This window comes from Tursiops truncatus, chromosome 19 (assembly GCF_011762595.2).
Source record: "Tursiops truncatus isolate mTurTru1 chromosome 19, mTurTru1.mat.Y, whole genome shotgun sequence".
Lineage (NCBI taxonomy): Eukaryota > Metazoa > Chordata > Mammalia > Artiodactyla > Delphinidae > Tursiops > Tursiops truncatus.
In genome coordinates, this window is record NC_047052.1 from 46,088,962 (window position 1) to 46,106,275 (window position 17,314).

The 17,314-nt window shown below is 38.9% G+C and overlaps 1 protein-coding gene across 3 annotated transcripts in view; it reads right to left on the bottom strand.

Annotated features, from left to right (window-relative positions):
- Positions 1–17,314, bottom strand: part of FCGBP (Fc gamma binding protein) — an 83,557-nt gene that overhangs the window by 54,755 nt on the left and 11,488 nt on the right. The window contains exon 5 of one of the 3 annotated variants that reach the window (XM_073795865.1): positions 1–15,716. This exon is cut by the window's left edge and continues 14,380 nt beyond it. The exons of the other annotated variants lie outside the window; for them this stretch is intronic. The gene's annotated coding sequence lies outside the window, so the exon portion shown is untranslated. The remainder of the gene's footprint in view (positions 15,717–17,314) is intronic. 3 annotated transcript variants of the gene reach the window in all.

Sequence of the window (17,314 nt, forward strand, 5' to 3'; positions counted from 1 at the left end):
GCTCGCCGCAACTAGAGAAAGCCCGTGCGCAGCAACGATGCAGCCAAAAATAAATAAATGCACCCACAAATAAATAAATAAAATTTAAAAAAAGAATTACTATATTTATTATGTGAGACTTCTATCCAAACACACTGCCCTTCCATTTGTTCATGTTTACTTTTGTGTCCTTCATGAGTATTTATAGTTTTCCTCATATAAGTTTTACACATTTCTTAAGTTTCTGCCTGGGTATTTTATTATCATTACTATTTGCTCTTGTGAATAGGGTGTGCTCTTCTATTACCTCTTCTAACTGGATACTGCTGAAGGCCGTTGATTTCTGTACATTAATTGTATGTCATTTAGTTAAGTATGTTACTTAACTAAATTTTCCTATTTGTGGTTGCTCTTTGCTGATTCTTTTATAACCATATAATCATCAAATAGAGATAGTTTCCAGTTCTTATGCCTCTAATTAGTGTTGGCTAATGGCTCCAGCATAAAGTTAAAGGGACTGAAGATAGAGTGCACCCTAAACAGAATACTATCTCCCTCCCTCTGTGACAGGAGACTGGCTCTATCAATTAACCCCATTCTCTAAATCTCTGCTTCTGCACATCATCTTATAATGATGATCAAACTTCTTTAAAATACATATGCACATTCACACACACACACACACACACACACACACACACACACACACACCTTTCTAACAACTCGTTCTGCCCTAACTACAGCCCTCTTACTCCCCTTTCCATCAGAGTCAAGTTTCTTGAAAGAGCTATGTATACTCTCTGGCTCAACTTTCTATATTCTTCCACTTTCTACATTCATTCTTTCTACATTCTTCAGCCCCTACAGTCTAGTTTCCACCCCTACCACTGCACTGAGTTTATGCCAGCCTAGGTTACCAATAATCATTGTAATTATATCCAGAGAATATTTTCCTGCTCTGGTGTGATCTCTCACAAGCACCTCTTTTATGAATTTTCTCCTTCTGTTGGCTTCTCTGACAGCACATACTTATGTACACACACACACACACACACACACACACACACACACACACACACACACCTGGTTTGCATCTAACCGCTCAGGCTGGAACTTTCAAGCTCCTAATCCTTTGTCACTTCTCATCTTCGAGCCTCTGTCATTGCTGCCTCTTCTTACATTCCATACTCTTCCTAAGCCGTCTCGAGGAGCCTTCTCTCCTTTCCTGGCTTCAGATACCATCATAAGGTGACTCATACCCTATAATGGTTTTAAGGACCTTCTGCTTTTGTTATATTTCTTATTGTAAATAAGATCCCACACAGAAGTTATCGATATTCATTATTTACCACCATATAATGGCTGAGATGTAAAAACTAAGTTGATGGTGCTAGGCCAATATAAGTACAGTGATAAGAAACATGGCACAGTAGTTCTTGATAACACGGGTACAAGTTCAGGAGAAAAATCCATGATTCTACACCGAGTGAGGATTTTGAAAATTTTAAGAACAGTTCTCCTTTGAGTTCCAGATGGTGTGTCTAATTGTCTAGTTGATACCTGTTGGATGTCTCAAAGGCACCTCAAACTTAGTATATCCCAAACCTCATTGTCTCCCTCCACCTACCCAGGTCCTTTTCTTATTCTGAATCTCAGTGAACGATGCCACCACTAGCACCAGTTCTACAAGCCAGAAACCCAAGAGTAATTTTCCTGTTTCATTTTTTAAATTAATATACAGTAGAATTGACATATATGGATGTCTGTTACCACTACCACAATCAAGATACAGAACAGTTTCACCATTCCCCAAACCTCCCTCATGTTGTCCTTTTTCTTTTTTTTAATTTTATTTATTTATTTTTGGCTGCATTGGGTCTTCATTGCTGCGCGCGTGTGGGCTTTCTCTAGTTGCAGCAATCGGGGGCTACTCTGCGTTGCGGTGCACAGGCTTCTCACTGAGGTGGCTTCTCTTGTTGCAGAGCACGGGCTCTAGGCGCACGGGTTTCAGTAGTTGTGGCTCATGGGCTCTAGAGCACAGGTTCGGTAGTTGTGGCACACGGGCTTAGCTGCTCTGCGGCATGTGGGATCTTCCCGGACCAGGGCTTGAACCCGTGTCCCCTGCATTGGCAGGCGGATTCTTAACCACTGCGCCACCAGGGAAGCCCCATGTTGTCCTTTTGTAGTCCCACCCGTGCTCTCCCCATAACCCCTGGCAACCACTGAATATGTTCTCTGTTCCTACAGTTCTTTTTCAAGAATGTCTTATAAATGGAATGAGACATTAAGTAACTTCCAGTTCCATATATCCATTTGACTCTGGGACATTCCCACATAAATGTTTCATGGGTACCTTAACCCAACATCATAACCCTCCTTCCAAATCTGCTTCTCCTCCTGTATCTTCTCAGTGAACAATACGCCATCATCCAGTAGCCCAAGCTTGGTTCTTCTCCCTTCCTTTCATCCCCACTTCTAATGAGTCACTTAGTCTTATTACTTATACTTCCTTTCCATCTCTCAAATTCATCTATTTATTTCCAAGTCAACTGCCATTTTTCCAAGGGATTCAGGTAGCCATCTCTTAGCTGGATTATTGCAATAGCTTTCTGGGTTTTTTTTTTTTTTTTTTTTGCTCAAAGTCGTATTCCCTTTGCATCCATATCTACACTGTAGTAAGAGTGATTGTCCTAAACAAACAAAATCTTGTCAAGTCATCCCCCAGCTTAAAACCCTTCAGTGGTTGTCCCTTACACTTAGGAGAGATCTTAAACTCCTTGGATGACATTCAAGACTCTGCAAATTATGCCTCCAGCTCTCCTTTCCTATCTCAGCTCATCACTCCTGGTCCCCCCTATGTCTCCTACACAGACGCTCACTTGCGCTGTTTCTTCTTTTAGTCTGGAATGCCCTTCTCCCTCACGGCTCTAAATCCTACTTATTCTTCATGTCTGTTTGGCTATAACCTCCTGCCTGGGTTAAGTGCCGTCTACTTTTATTCCTGTAGGAGAACCCCAATGCTTCCCTTATCTTTTCTCTTACTAGAGTGATTTTCAAAGTGGATCTGCAGACCCCTGCATCTCCCCAACCCTTTCAGAGGGTCCCTGAGGTCAAAATTATTTTCATAATAAAAGTAAGTTGCTATTCAGATTTTTTATTATGTTGAAATTTGCACTGATGGTGCAAAAACAATGGTGGGTAAAACTCCTGGCCCTTGTCCCGCATCAAGGCAGTGGCACCGAACATCCTAGAAGTTGTTCTATTCTATACAACCACTCATAGCAAAAAACAAACAACAAAAACCAGTTTCACTTAAAATCCTTCATGAAGCAGTAAAAATTATTAATTCCACTAAACCTCTACCCTTGTATACTTTAATATCCCATGTGACAAAATGCAAAGTATGTATAAAGCTGCATAATGATATATGATGACTGTCTCAAGAAAAAGCTTTTGTTTATTTGAGTTATGAACTGTACTAGCAGCTTTTGTCATAGTGTAATTTTTTTTTTTACATTGAAAGAACAATTTAAAAACTATAGACTTAAGTATCTGGCAGATATTTTCTCACAAAGAACAAAGTGAGCTTTCCCTTTAAGGAGAATAACTGACAGAATTTGTGACAAATGATAAAATCTGAACCTTAAAGGGGAAAAACATATCTGCCACCATGTGCTTAACAATTTTCTAAATATTTATAGATTTTCTGATGAGATCATTGTGGATACTTATGACTATGATTTTTGATATTATATAATGGAAATGTTTCAACATTTTTGGAAATCTGAATAACTCAGTAAACCAGTATTTTCCAGATATGTGATGCGTGATGTTATTAAAAAGTGAATAGGTAAAAGGTCTGTTCAAGATAGGTAAAAGAGCTATTCAAAATGCAAGCCAGACCAACACATTTTTAAAAGTTTGTTGATATGGTTTCAGACTGCACATCGCAACTAACCTTTAAGAAACCACCATTTGTAAAGTTTTGCTGTAGTGTTAAAAATAAAGAAGATCCACGTTTATCTAGAGAGACTATGAAATATACCCCTATATTGTAACTGCTCCAGACTTTCCTCATATACCTCAACCAAAACAACATTTCACAACACATTGAATGCAGAAGCAGTTATCAGAATCCAGTTGTTTTCTATTAAGTGGGACATTAAAGATATTTGAAAAACTCAAAACAACGTCAGTCTTCTCAACAGACTCTCTTGTGTGTGTTTGCTTATGGCTCTCATTAAGATTGATTAAGCCTACTATACATAATTTCTCACTGATTACAACTGAAAGCTCTGGCCAGAATAGATGAAGCAACTACCTGAGGACCCTGAAAAGTAATTGAGGGCAGGCATATTGGGGAGGGAAGCCAGAATTCGAAAAATTACTGTTATGGTAGTGAAGTTTCTGTGGGTTTTTCCCCCCTCCTATATCTCCCTACTTTAACCAGATGGTGATCCAAATCCCAGATCTGGGAAGCAAACGAAGGCAGAAAAATTTTAAGAAATTCTCTTTTCAGTCAGAGGACAGGAAAGGATCACCTATAAGCAGAAAGTGTATGTGTGGGGGGCAGGGAGATGTTGGGGAAGCCAACAGAGAAATTAAATTTTAAAAATTCAAACTGAGAAGAAGACAAAAAGGGGGAAAGATAAGAACAAAACACAGAGGGAACAAACAGAAAACAAATAATAAAATGATAGACCTAAGTCCAATTTATCAATAAATACATTACACTTAAATGAACTAAGCATACCAATTAAAAGGCAGAGATTGCCAGGTTAGGTTAAAACTATATGCTGGGACTTCCCTGGTGTCACATTGGTTAAGAAGCCTCTTGCCAATGCAGGGGACACAGGTTCTATCCCTGGTCTGAGAAGATCCCACATGCTGCAGAGCAACTAAGCCCGTGCGCCACAACTACTGAGCCTGCGCTCTAGAGCCTATGAGCCACAACTACTGAGCCCACATGCTGCAACTACTGAAGCCCGCACGCTCTAGGGCCCATGTGTCGCAACTACTGAGCCCGTGTGCTGCAACTACTGAAGCCTGTGCACCTAGAGCCTGTGCTCCACAACAAAAGAAGCCACCACAATGAGAAGCCCAAGCACCGCAATGAAGAGTAACCCCCGCTTGCCACAACTAGAGAAAGCCCGCACGTAGCAATGAAGACCCAATGCAGCCTTAATTAATTATTTTAAAAAAGAAATGCACCTCTTTTTTTAAAAAAAAAGAATAATCTTAAAAAAAAAACCTATATGCTGTCTGACTTTAGAGTGACTTCAGCATCGTGGCAGCGTGACACTCCTTTGTGTCTCCCCTTCAATCTACAACCAGTGAAACATCCATAACTCAACAAAGGTGCCTCATCCCAACACATCAGGATGCCAGAGAATTCCTCACATCTGTACATCTAAAGGTGGGTGGATTGGAACACATAGAGGAGGCAGGACAGGGGGAACAGCAGAGGTGGTTTGTGACCTGACCCCTGGAACCTGGCCATGGTGGCTGATCTTGCAGAGAACCCAGTAGCATCAGGGAGACAGTGTACATGACACCAGCCTCCCGGCTGCAGCAATGCTGCTGGCCACAGGAAACCACACAGCAGCAGCAGCAGGGCCTGTGACCCTGTCCATCAGGGTCCAGCTACAAAGGGACCCACAACTCCAGCCCTGCCCTGTCTGCAGCAGCAGAGCCCACCAGCCTGAAAGCCTGGTCATGACAGAGATGCCTGCCACCCTGGCTCTCCCTTGGCTCCCCGCTTTGACAGAACCAGGACACCCCAGATATGGTGGAGGCGTGCACCATCCCAGTGCCCCAGGTGGTGATGCCACATTGGCGGCATCAAGGCACCAAGCAGCTACACTGAGGGCACCAAGGGACCCCTCTGACAGAGGCAGTGGAGAGTGGAAAGTACTCCTTCTCAAACATGTATAACCGGGGGTAGCTCTGGTAAGAGAACCCAAAAGCTTTGCTATAGCGCCACCTACTGGAAAACACAAGAAAGCCCTATTATTGCTAACGAATCCTTAGCCTCAAGTTTAAGGGAAAAAAAAGCTTTACCTGAGAAAGAAGGTTGTTCACTACTCCAAATGCTCCAGCTAAGGAACAACTTATCAGGCACCTTGAAGAACCATGGTAACACGGTATCACAAAAAGACAATGGCAATTCTCCAGAAACCAAACTTAAAGTCACAGAATATTGTGATCTAATTGACAGAGAATTCAAAATACCTGTCATGAAGAAACTCAGTGAGCTGCAAGAAAACTCAAAAAGGCAGCTCAATGAACTCAGGAATAAAAATAATGAACAGAAGGAATACTTTACTAAAGAGATTGAAACTTAAAAAAAATAACCAAACAGACTAGACCTGAAGAACTCGATAAATGAGATGAAGAACCTTTAGAAAGCATTGGAAATAGGGCAGACCACATGGAAGAGAGCTCGAAGATAGAAATCTAGAAATGATACAGGTAGAAGAGGAGAGATAATTAAGATATTTAACGGATTACTCAGTTTTTCTGGGTCTCTCCCATGTATACATATTATTAAAATTTGATTTTCTCCTGTTAATCTATCCCATGTCAATTTAATTCTTAGAGCAGCCAGAAGAACCTAGAAGGATAGAGGGACATTAATTCCTCCTCAGCAGTTGATGACAAGGATGGAATGAAACTTTACTGGCTGGACACTACTCGCCCTAAGGCTACTACAGTTAAGAGATCCTGGGACACCTGACAAAAGCAGGCAAAAGGTAAGAATTCTTACCATGTCAGTCAGTCTCCCAGATCTCTGCCTGCAGCATCTGTAGAAACCAAGAGTCGTGAGAATTTTCCTCTTTTTTTTTTTTGAGGATTTTCCTCTTTTTTAAAAACTAGATTCACAGGAGAAAATATTTGTAGATCTAGCTCCTTGGACTCCGTGACTCTTTGTTTGAAGTTTGGTAGAATATTCCTGGTTTGTGGATCCTTTTCCTCCCAAAGATGGTCATTGTTTTTCTTTGTCTGTCTTTTGTGTCCTCTGTCATAAGGAGGAAAACCACTGGCCAGATTAGGTTTTACTTTCTTTTTGTTATATGTCCTGAGAACCTCACACACTGACCAGTGAGAATATTCTTTCTGATCTCCTCCATCTGGAAAGTGCACGTACCAACACATATTTGGCAGTCAGTTGAATAGACTGGGATTCCAAGCTGAGTGTTTGGAGTGTTTGTTCAACTGGGTCAGCTCTCAGAGGAGTTTGTCATGAGGGTCTCAGTCCATAAGGGGCCTTTGTCATCTCAACCTTTGTTGTTTCCACTTGTACAATGAAGGTCTTTGAGTTCTTAGACTATTTTGGGGAGTGAACTTTCTGGATCTTGTGAGGGCTGCATCCTTTGCACTCTCTTGTGGGGCTGTCTCTTGTGTTTTATTGGTTTGAGTTACTATTAAGATCCTACTCGTCAATGGCCAAATGCTGGCCATTTGAACTGGAAAATTTTCGAAACTGGTAAAGTTTTAGAGAGTTCTTATCCTCAACAATTGTACCTATTTTAATTGGTATGCAGAAGCCCCAAGGCTTCAAAATTCCAAAATAGCTTGATGGAAGGATTTGCTGTAGAAGGCTAATGAATGATTAAAGATATAAATAGTACCTAAAACAAAGGACTGTAAGACTGACATAGCTCCCCTCTATCCTCCTTTATTTGAGTACTAATTCTAGTAACCCTCTGACTGAATTGAAGAGACTATTAAAAAGGTTACCTTTAATTTGTGGTTGCCAAGGTGCGGGGGGGGGGAGGGAGAGGGATGGACTGGGAATTTGGGGTTGGTAGATGCAAACGATTATATTTAGAATGGATAAACAACAAGGTCCTACTGTATAGCACAGGGAACTATATCCAACCTCCTGGGATAAACCATAATAGAAAATAATATTTTTAAAAAGAATGCATACATGGATAAAACTGAGTCACTTTGCTGTGCAGCAGAGATTGGCACAATACTGTAAATCAACTATACTTCAATTTTAAAAGAACTACTAAAAAAAAAGGTTACCTTTAGAAATGGGACCACCTGAGGCTGTAGGTGATCTTCTTCAGGTCAAAGGCCAAACTGAGGGCCATAGTTAAAGAATTTCTTAAGTGCAAAGAAAACAAAAAATAAAATGGCAGTACTAGGTCCTCATTTATCCATAATGACCCGAAATGTAAATGGATTTAATTCACGAATCAAAAGACATAGAATAGGTGGATGGATTAAAAATTAAAACAACTATATGCTGCCTCCAGGAGACCCACATCAGTTCTAAAGACAAACAGGCTCAAAAGTGAAGGGATGGAAAATGATGCTCCAAGTAAATGGAAGCCAGAAGAAAGCAGATGTAGCCACACCCATCAGACAAAATAGACTTCAAGCCAGAAAAGGTAACAAGAGAAAAGATGGATATTATATATTGATAAAGGGGAAAAAGCATCAAGAAGACCTAACAGTTATTAATATATATGCACCTAACATAAGAGCACCAAAATATATAAAGCAATTATTAACAGATCTAAAGGGAGAAATTGACAGCAACGTGATAATAGTAGGGGACTTAACAGCCCACTTACTGGGCTGTGGAGAGTGCAATGATCTATCAGTGGATAGATCATTCAGACAGAAAGTCAACAAGGAAACAGTGGCCTTAAATGAAACATTAGACCAGATGGATTTGACAGATTTGTAGAGACCATTCCATCCAAATGCAGCAGGATACTGATTTTTCTCAAGTGTACATGGAACACTCTTAAGGATAGATCATATGTTGGGCCACAAAACAAACCTCAGTAAATTTAAGAAGATTGAAATCATATCAAGCATCTTTCCCAACCACAGTGGTATGAAACTAGAGGTCAACTACAAGAAGAAAGCTGGAAAAATCACAAATAGGTGGAGACTAAACAACACGATACTGAACAAGGGGTCAATGGAGACATCAAAGGAGAAATGGAGAAATACCTGAAGACAAATGAAAATGAAAATATGAGATACCAAAATCTACAGGATGCAGCAAAGCAGTACTAAGAGAAAAGTTTATAGCAATACAGGCCCATCTCAAGAAATAAGAAAAATCTCAAATAAACAACCTAACTCTATACCTAAAGGAACTAGAAAAACAACAAAAAAAAAAAAAAAAAAAAAAAAAAAGAAGAAACAAAGCCTAAAGTCAGTAGAAGGAAGGAAATAATAAAAATCAGACCAAAATAAATGAAATAAGGACAAAAAGACAATAGAAAAGATCAATGAAATTGCTGGTTCTTTGAAAAGATGTTAGAAATTGGCAAACCTTTAGTTAGACTCACTAAGAAAAAAAGAGAGAAGACTGATCAATAAAAACAGGAAAAAAAGGAGAAATAACAATGGAAACCACAGAAATACAAAGGATTATAAGAAAATATGATGAACAGTTATACACCAACAGATTGGACTACTTAGAAGAAATGGATAAATTCTTAGAATCATACAACCTTCCAAGACTGAATCATGAAGAAATAGAAAACACGAATAGATCGATCACTAGCAAGGAGATGAAACAGTAATCAAAAACCTCCCCAAAACAAAAGTCCAGGACCAGATGGTTTCACTGGCGAATTCAACCAAATATTTAAAGAAGATTTAATACCTATCCTTCTCAAACTCTTCCAAAAAAATCAAAGATAAGGGAATGCCTCCTAACTCATTTTATGAGTCAACATCACCCTGATACCAAATACAGACAAGGAAAATACAAAAAAAAAGAAAATCATAGGCCAATATCTCTGATTAACATGGATGCAAAAATTCCCAAAAAAATATTATCAAACTGAATACAACATTATACATTAAAAGGATCGTACAACATGATCAAGTGAGATTTATTTTAGGGAGGCAAGGATGGTTCAACATCAGCAAATCAATCATTGTGATATACCATATTAACAAAATGAAAGATAAATATCATATGATCATCTCAGTAGATACAGAAAAAAATTTGACAAAATTCACCCACTTATGATAAAAACTATCAATAAAATGGGTATAGAGAAAGCATACCTCAACAGAATAAAGGCCATATATGACAAACCCACAACTAATATCATACTCAAGGGTGTAAAACTGAAAACTATGCCTCCTAAGATCAGGAACAAGACAAGGATGCCCACTCTCATCACTCTTATTCAACACAGTACTGGAAGTCTAACCAACGCAATTAGGCAAGAAAAAGAAATAAAAGGCACCCAAATTGGTAAGAAAGAAGTAAAACTGTCACTACTCACGGAAGACATGATTTTACATATGGAAAACCATAAATACACCCAAAAAAACTATTAGAAATAATAAACAAATATAGTAAACTTGCAGGGTACAAAATCGATATACAAAAAACCTGTTTAATTTCTATACATTAACAGTGAGCTAGCAGACAGCTAATATCTAAAATATATAAAGAACTCATACAACAAAAAAAACAATCAGTTAAGAGATGGACACAGACTGGTTCAAGATGCTGGAGTAGAAGGACGTGTGCTCACTCCCTCTTGCGAGAGCACTGGAATCACAACTAACTGCTGAACAATCATCAACAGGAAGACACTGGAACTCACCAAAAAGGATACCCCACATCCAAAGGCAAAGGAGAAGCCGCAATGAGACGGTAGGAGGGGCGCAATCACAATAAAATCAAATCCCATAACCACTGGGTGGGTGATTTACAAACTGGAGAACAATTATACCACAGAAGTCCACCCACTGGAGTGAAGGTTCTGAGCCCCACATCAGGCTTCCCAACCTGGGGGTCCGGCATTGGGAGGAGGAATTCCCAGAGAATCAGACTTTGAAGGCTAGCGGGATTTGATTGCAGGACTTCGACAGGACTGGGCGAACCAGAGACTCCACTCTTGGAGGGCACACACAAAGTAGTGTGCACATCAGGACCCAGGGGAAAGTGCAGTGCCCCACAAGAGACCAAACCAGACCTACCTGCTAGTGTTGGAGGGTCTCCTGCAGAGGTGGTGGCTCAGAGTGGGGACAAGGACACAGGCAGCAGAAGTTCTGGGAAGTACTTCTTGGCATGAGTCCTTCTGGAATCCACCATTAGCCCCACCAAGGAGCCTGCAGCCTCCAATGCTGGGTCATCTCAGGCCAAACAACCAACAGGGAGGGAACTCAGCCCCACCCATCAGCAGAAAAGCAGATTAAAGTTTTACTGAGATCTGTCCACCAGAGGAACACCCAGCTCTACCCATCACCAGTCCCTCCCATCAGGAAGCCTGCACAAGCCTCTAACATAGCCTCATCCACCAGAGGGCAGACAGCAGAAGCAAGAAGAACTACAACCCTGCAGCCTGTGGAACGAAAACCACATTCACAGAAAGATAAGACAAAATGAAAAGGCAGAGGACTATGTACCAGATCAAAGAACAAGACAAAACCCCACAAAAACAATTAAATGAAGTGGAGATAGGCAACCTTCCAGAAAAAGAATTCAGAATAAAGATAGTGAAGATGATCCAGGGCCTCAGAAAAAGAAAGGAGGCAAAGATTGAGAAGATGTAAGAAATGTTTAACAAAGACTGAGAAGAACAAACACCTAGAATAATTAAAGAACAAACAAACAGAGATGAACAATACAATAACTGAAATGAAAAACACACTAGAAGGAGTCAGTAGCAGAATAACTGATGCAGAAGAATGGATAAGTGACCTGGAAAACAGAATGGTGGAATTCACTGACACGGAAGAGAATAAAGAAAAAAGAATGAAAAGAAATGAAGACAGCCTAAGAGACCTCTGGGACAACATTAAACGCACCAACATTCTCATTATAGGGGTCCCAGAAGGAGAAGAGAGAGAGAAAGGACCCGAGAACATATTTGAAGAGATTATGGTTGAAAACTTCCCTAACATGGGAAAGGAAATAGCCATCCAAGTCCAGGAAGTGCAGAGAGACCCAGGCAGAATAAACCCAAGGAGAAACATGCCAAGACACATAGTAATCAAATTGACAAAAATTAAAGACAAAGAAAAATTATTAAAAGCAACAACTGAAAAAAAAAAGACAAATAACATACAAGGGAACTCCCATAAGGTTAACAGCTGATTTCTCAGCAGAAACTCTACAAGTCAGAAGGGAGTGACACGATACATTTAAAGTGATGAAAGGGAAGCAACTACAACCAAGATTACTCTACCCGGCAAGGATCTCATTCAGATTCGATGGAGAAATCAAAAGCTTTACAGATAAGCAAAAGCTAAGAGAATTCAGCACCACCAAACCTGCCCTACAATAAATGCTAAAGGAACTTCTCTAAGTGGGAAACACAAGAGAAGGAAAGGACCTACAAAAAAAAAAAAAAACCCAGAACAGTTAAGAAAATGCTAATAGGAACATACATATCGATAATTACCTTAAATGTGAATGGATTAAATGCTCCAACAAAAAGACACAGGCTCGCTGAATGGATACAAAAACAAGACCCATCTATATGCTGTTTACAAGAGACCCACTTCAGACCTAGGGGTACATACAGACTGAAAGTGAGGGGATGGAAAAAGATATTCCATGCAAATGGAAATCAAAAGAAAGCTGGAGTAGCAATGCTCATATCAGACAAAATAGACTTTAAAATAAAGAACGTTACAAGAGAGAAGGAAGGACACTACATAATGATCAAGGGATCAACCCAAGAAGATGATATAACAATTATAAATATATATGCACCCAACCTAGGAGCACTTCAATACATAAGGCAAATGCTAACAGCTATAAAAGAGGAAATCGACAGTAACACAATAATAGTGGGGGACTTTAACACCTCACTTACACCAATGGACAGATCATCCAGACAGAAAATTAACAAGGAAACACAAGCTTTAAATGACACAACAGACCAGATAGATTTAGTTGATATTTATAGGACATTCTGTCTGAAAACAGCAGATTACACTTTCTTCTCAAGTGCACATGGAATATTCTCCAGGATAGATCACATCTTGGGTCACAAATCAAGCCTCAGTAAACTTAAGACAACTGAAATCATAACAAGCATCTTTTCTGACCACAACATTAGAAATAAATTAAAGGTCAAAAAAAGTAAAAAACACAAACACATGGAGGCTAAACAATACATTATTAAATAACCAAGAAAGAACAAATCAAAGAGGAAGTCAAAAAATACCTAGAGACAAATGACAACGAAAATGCAATGATCCAAAACCTAGGGGATGCAGCAAAAGCAGTTCTAAGAGGGAAGTTTATAGCAATACAATCCTACCTCAAGAACCAAGAAAAATCTCAACTAAACAATCTAACCTTACACCTAAAGGAACTAGAGAAAGAAGAACAAATAAAACGCAAAGTTAGTAGAAGGAAAGAAATCATAAAGATCAGAGCAGAAATAAATGAAATAGAAACAAAGAAAACAATAGCAAAGAGCAATAAAACTAAAAGTTGGTTCTTCAAGAAGATAAACAAAATTGATAAACCTTTAGCTAGACTCATCAAGAAAAAGAGGGAGAGGACTCAAATCAATAAGATTAGAAATGAAAAAGAAGAAGTTACAATGGACATGACAGAAATACAAAGCATCATAAGAGACTACTACAAGCAACTCTATGCCAATAAAATGGACAATCTGGAAGAAATGGACAAATTCTTAGAAAGGTGTAACTTCCAAGACTGAACCAGGAAGAAATAGAAAATATGAACAGACCAATCCACAAGTAATGAAATTGAAACTGTGATTCAAAATCTTCCAGCAAACAAACATCCAGGACCAGATGGCTTCACAGATGAATTCTATCAAACATTTATAGAAGAGTTAACACCCATCCTTCTTAAACCCATCCAAAAAATTGCATAGGAAGGAACACTCCCAAACTCATTGTACGAGGCCACCATCACCCTGATACCAAAACCAGACACAGATACTACAAAAAAAGAAAATTACAGACCAATATCACTGATGAATATAGATTCAAAAATCCTCAATAAAATACTAGCAAACAGAATCCAACAACACATTAAAAGGCTCTTACACCATGATCAAGTGGGATTTACTCCAGGGGTGCAAGGATTCTTCAATACACGCAAATCAATCAATGTGAGACACCATATTAACAAACTGAATAATAAAAACCATATGATCATCTCAATAGACTCAGAAAAAGCTTTGGACAAAATTCAACACCCATTTATGATAAAAACTCTCTAGAAAGTGGGCATAGAGGGAACTACCTCAACATAATAAAGGCCATATATGACAAACCCACAGCAAACATCATTCTCAATGGTGAATAACTGAAAGCATTTCCTCTAAGATCAGGAACAAGACAAGGATGTCCACTCTCACCACTATAATTCAACATAGTTTTGGAAGTTCTAGCCATGGCAATCAGAGAAGAAAAAGAAATAAAAGGAATACAAACTGGAAAATAAGAAGTAAAACGGTCACTGTTTGCAGATGACATGATACTACACATAGATAATCCTAAAGATGCCATCAGAAAACTGCTAGAGCTAATCAATGAATCTGGTAAAGTTGCAGGATACAAAATTAATGCACAGAAATACATTGCATTCTTATACACTAACAGCGAAAGATCAGAAAGAGAAATTAAGGAAACAATCCCATTCATCATTGCAACAAAAAGAATAAAATACCTAGGAATAAACCTACCTAAGGAGGTAAAAACCCGTACTCAGAAAACTATAAGACACTGATGAAAGAAATCAAAGATGACACAAACAGATGGAGAGATATACCATATTCTTGGACTGGAAGAAGCAATATTGTAAAAATGACTATACTACCCAAAGCAATCTACAGATTCAATGCAATCCCTCTCAAATTACCAATGGCATTTTTTACAGAACTAGAACAAAAAATCTTAAAATTTGTATGGATACACAAAAGACCCCAAATAGCCAAAGCTATCTTGAGGGAAAAAAACAGAGCTGGAAGAATCAGACTCCCTGACTTCAGACTATACTACCAAGCTACAGGAATCAAGACAATATGGTAGTGGCACAAAAACAGAAATATAGATCAATGGAACAGGATAGAAAGCCCAGAGATAAACCCATACACCTATGGTCAATTAATCTATGACAAAGGAAACAAGGATATACAATGGAGAAAAGACAGTCTCTTCAATAAGTGGTGCTGGGAAAACTGGACAGCTACATGTAAAAGAATGAAATTAGAACACTGCTTAACACCATACACAAAAATAAACTCAAAATGGATTAAAGACCTACATATAAGACAGGACACTATAAAACTCTTAGAGGAAAATATAGGAAGAACACTCTTAGACATTAATCATAGCAAGATCTTTTTTGACCCACCTCCTACAGTAATGGAAATAAAAACAAAAATAAACAAATGGGACCTAATGAAACTTAAAAGCTTTTGCACGGCAAAGGAAACTATAAACAAGACAAAAAGACAACCCTCAGAATGGTAGAAAATATTTGCAAACGAATCAACAGACAAAGGATTAATCTCCAAAATATATAAACAGTTCATGCAGCTCAGTATTAAAGAAACAGGGCTTCCCTGGTGGCGCAGTGGTTGAGAGTCCGCCTGCCGATGCAGGGGACATGGGTTCGTGCCCCGGTCCGGGAAGATCCCGCATGCCGCGGAGCGGCTGGGCCCGTGAGCCATGGCCGCTGAGCCTGCGCGTCCGGAGCCTGTGCTCCACAACGGGAGAGGCCACAACAGTGAGAGGCCCACGTACTGCAAAAAAAAAAAAAAGAAATAGAATATTAAAGAAACAAACAACCCAATCAAAAAATGGGCAGAAGACCTAAATAGACATTTCTCCAAACAAGACATACAGATGGCCAAGAGGCACATGAAAAGCTGCTCAACATCACTAATTATTAGAGAAATGCTAATCAAAACTACAATGAGGTATCACCTCACACTGGTTATAATGGGCATCATCAGAAAATTTACAAACAACAAATGCTGGAGAGGTTGTAGAGAAAAGGGAACCCTCTTGCACTGTTGGTGGGAATGTAAATAGATACAGCCACTATGGAGAACAGTATGTAGGTTCCTTAAAAAACTAAAAATAGAACTACCATATGACCCAGTGATCCCACTACTGGGCATATACCCTGAGAAAACCATAATTCAAAAAGACACATGCATCCCAATGTTCATTGCAGCACTATTTAAAATAGCCAGGTCATGGAAGCAACCTAAATGCCCATCAACAGACAAATGGATAAAGAAGATGCGGTACATATATATAATGGAATATTACTCAGCCATAAAAAGGAACGAAATTGGGTCATTTGTAGAGACGTGGTTGGACCTAGAGACTGTCATATAGAGTGAAGTAAGTCAGAAAGAGAAAAACAAATATCGTATATTAACGCATACATGTGGAATCTAGAAAAATGGTACAGGTGAACTGGTTTTCAAGGCAAAAATAGAGACACAGATATAGAGAATAAACGTATGGAAACCAAGCAGGGAAAGCGGGGTGGGTGGGTGGGGGGATGAATTGGGAGATTGGGATTGACATATATACACTAATATGTATAAAATAGATAACTAATAAGAACCTGTTGTTTAAAAAATAAATAAAATTTTTTAAAAAAAAGAAATGGACAGAGAAGTTGAATAGACACTTTCCCAAAGAAGACATACAGATGGCCAGCAGGCACATGAAAATATGTTCAACATCACTAATTATTAGGAAAATGTAAGTCAAAACCACAATGAGATATCACCTCATGCCCATTAGATTGGCTATTATCAAAAAGACAAGAAATAACAAGTGTTGGGGAGGATGTAGAAAAAAGAGAATCCTCACACACTGTTGGTGGGAATGTAAATCGGGGTGGCCCCTATGGAAAACAGCATGGAGATTCCTCAAGAGATTAAGAATAGAACTACCATATGATCCAGCTCTTCCACTTCTGGGTATTTATCTGAAGAAAAGGAAAACACTAATTCAAAAAGATATATGTGCCCCATGTTTATCAAAGCATTATGTACAGTAGCCAAGATATATAAAAAACCTAACTGCACATTGATGGATTAATGGATAAAGAAGATGTGGTATATATATACAATAGAATACTACTCAGCCATAAAAAAATGAAATCTTACCATTTGTGAGAACATGGATGGGCCCTGATGTTATTATGCTCAGTGAAATAAGTCAGATGGAGAAAGACAAATACTGTATGATTTCACTTGTGGAATATAAAAACAAAACAAAAATACATGAACAAACCAAATCAAACAAAACAAACACATTGATACAGAGAACAGAGTAGTGGTTACCCAAGGGGAAAGAGGGTGGTGGGAGGGCTAAA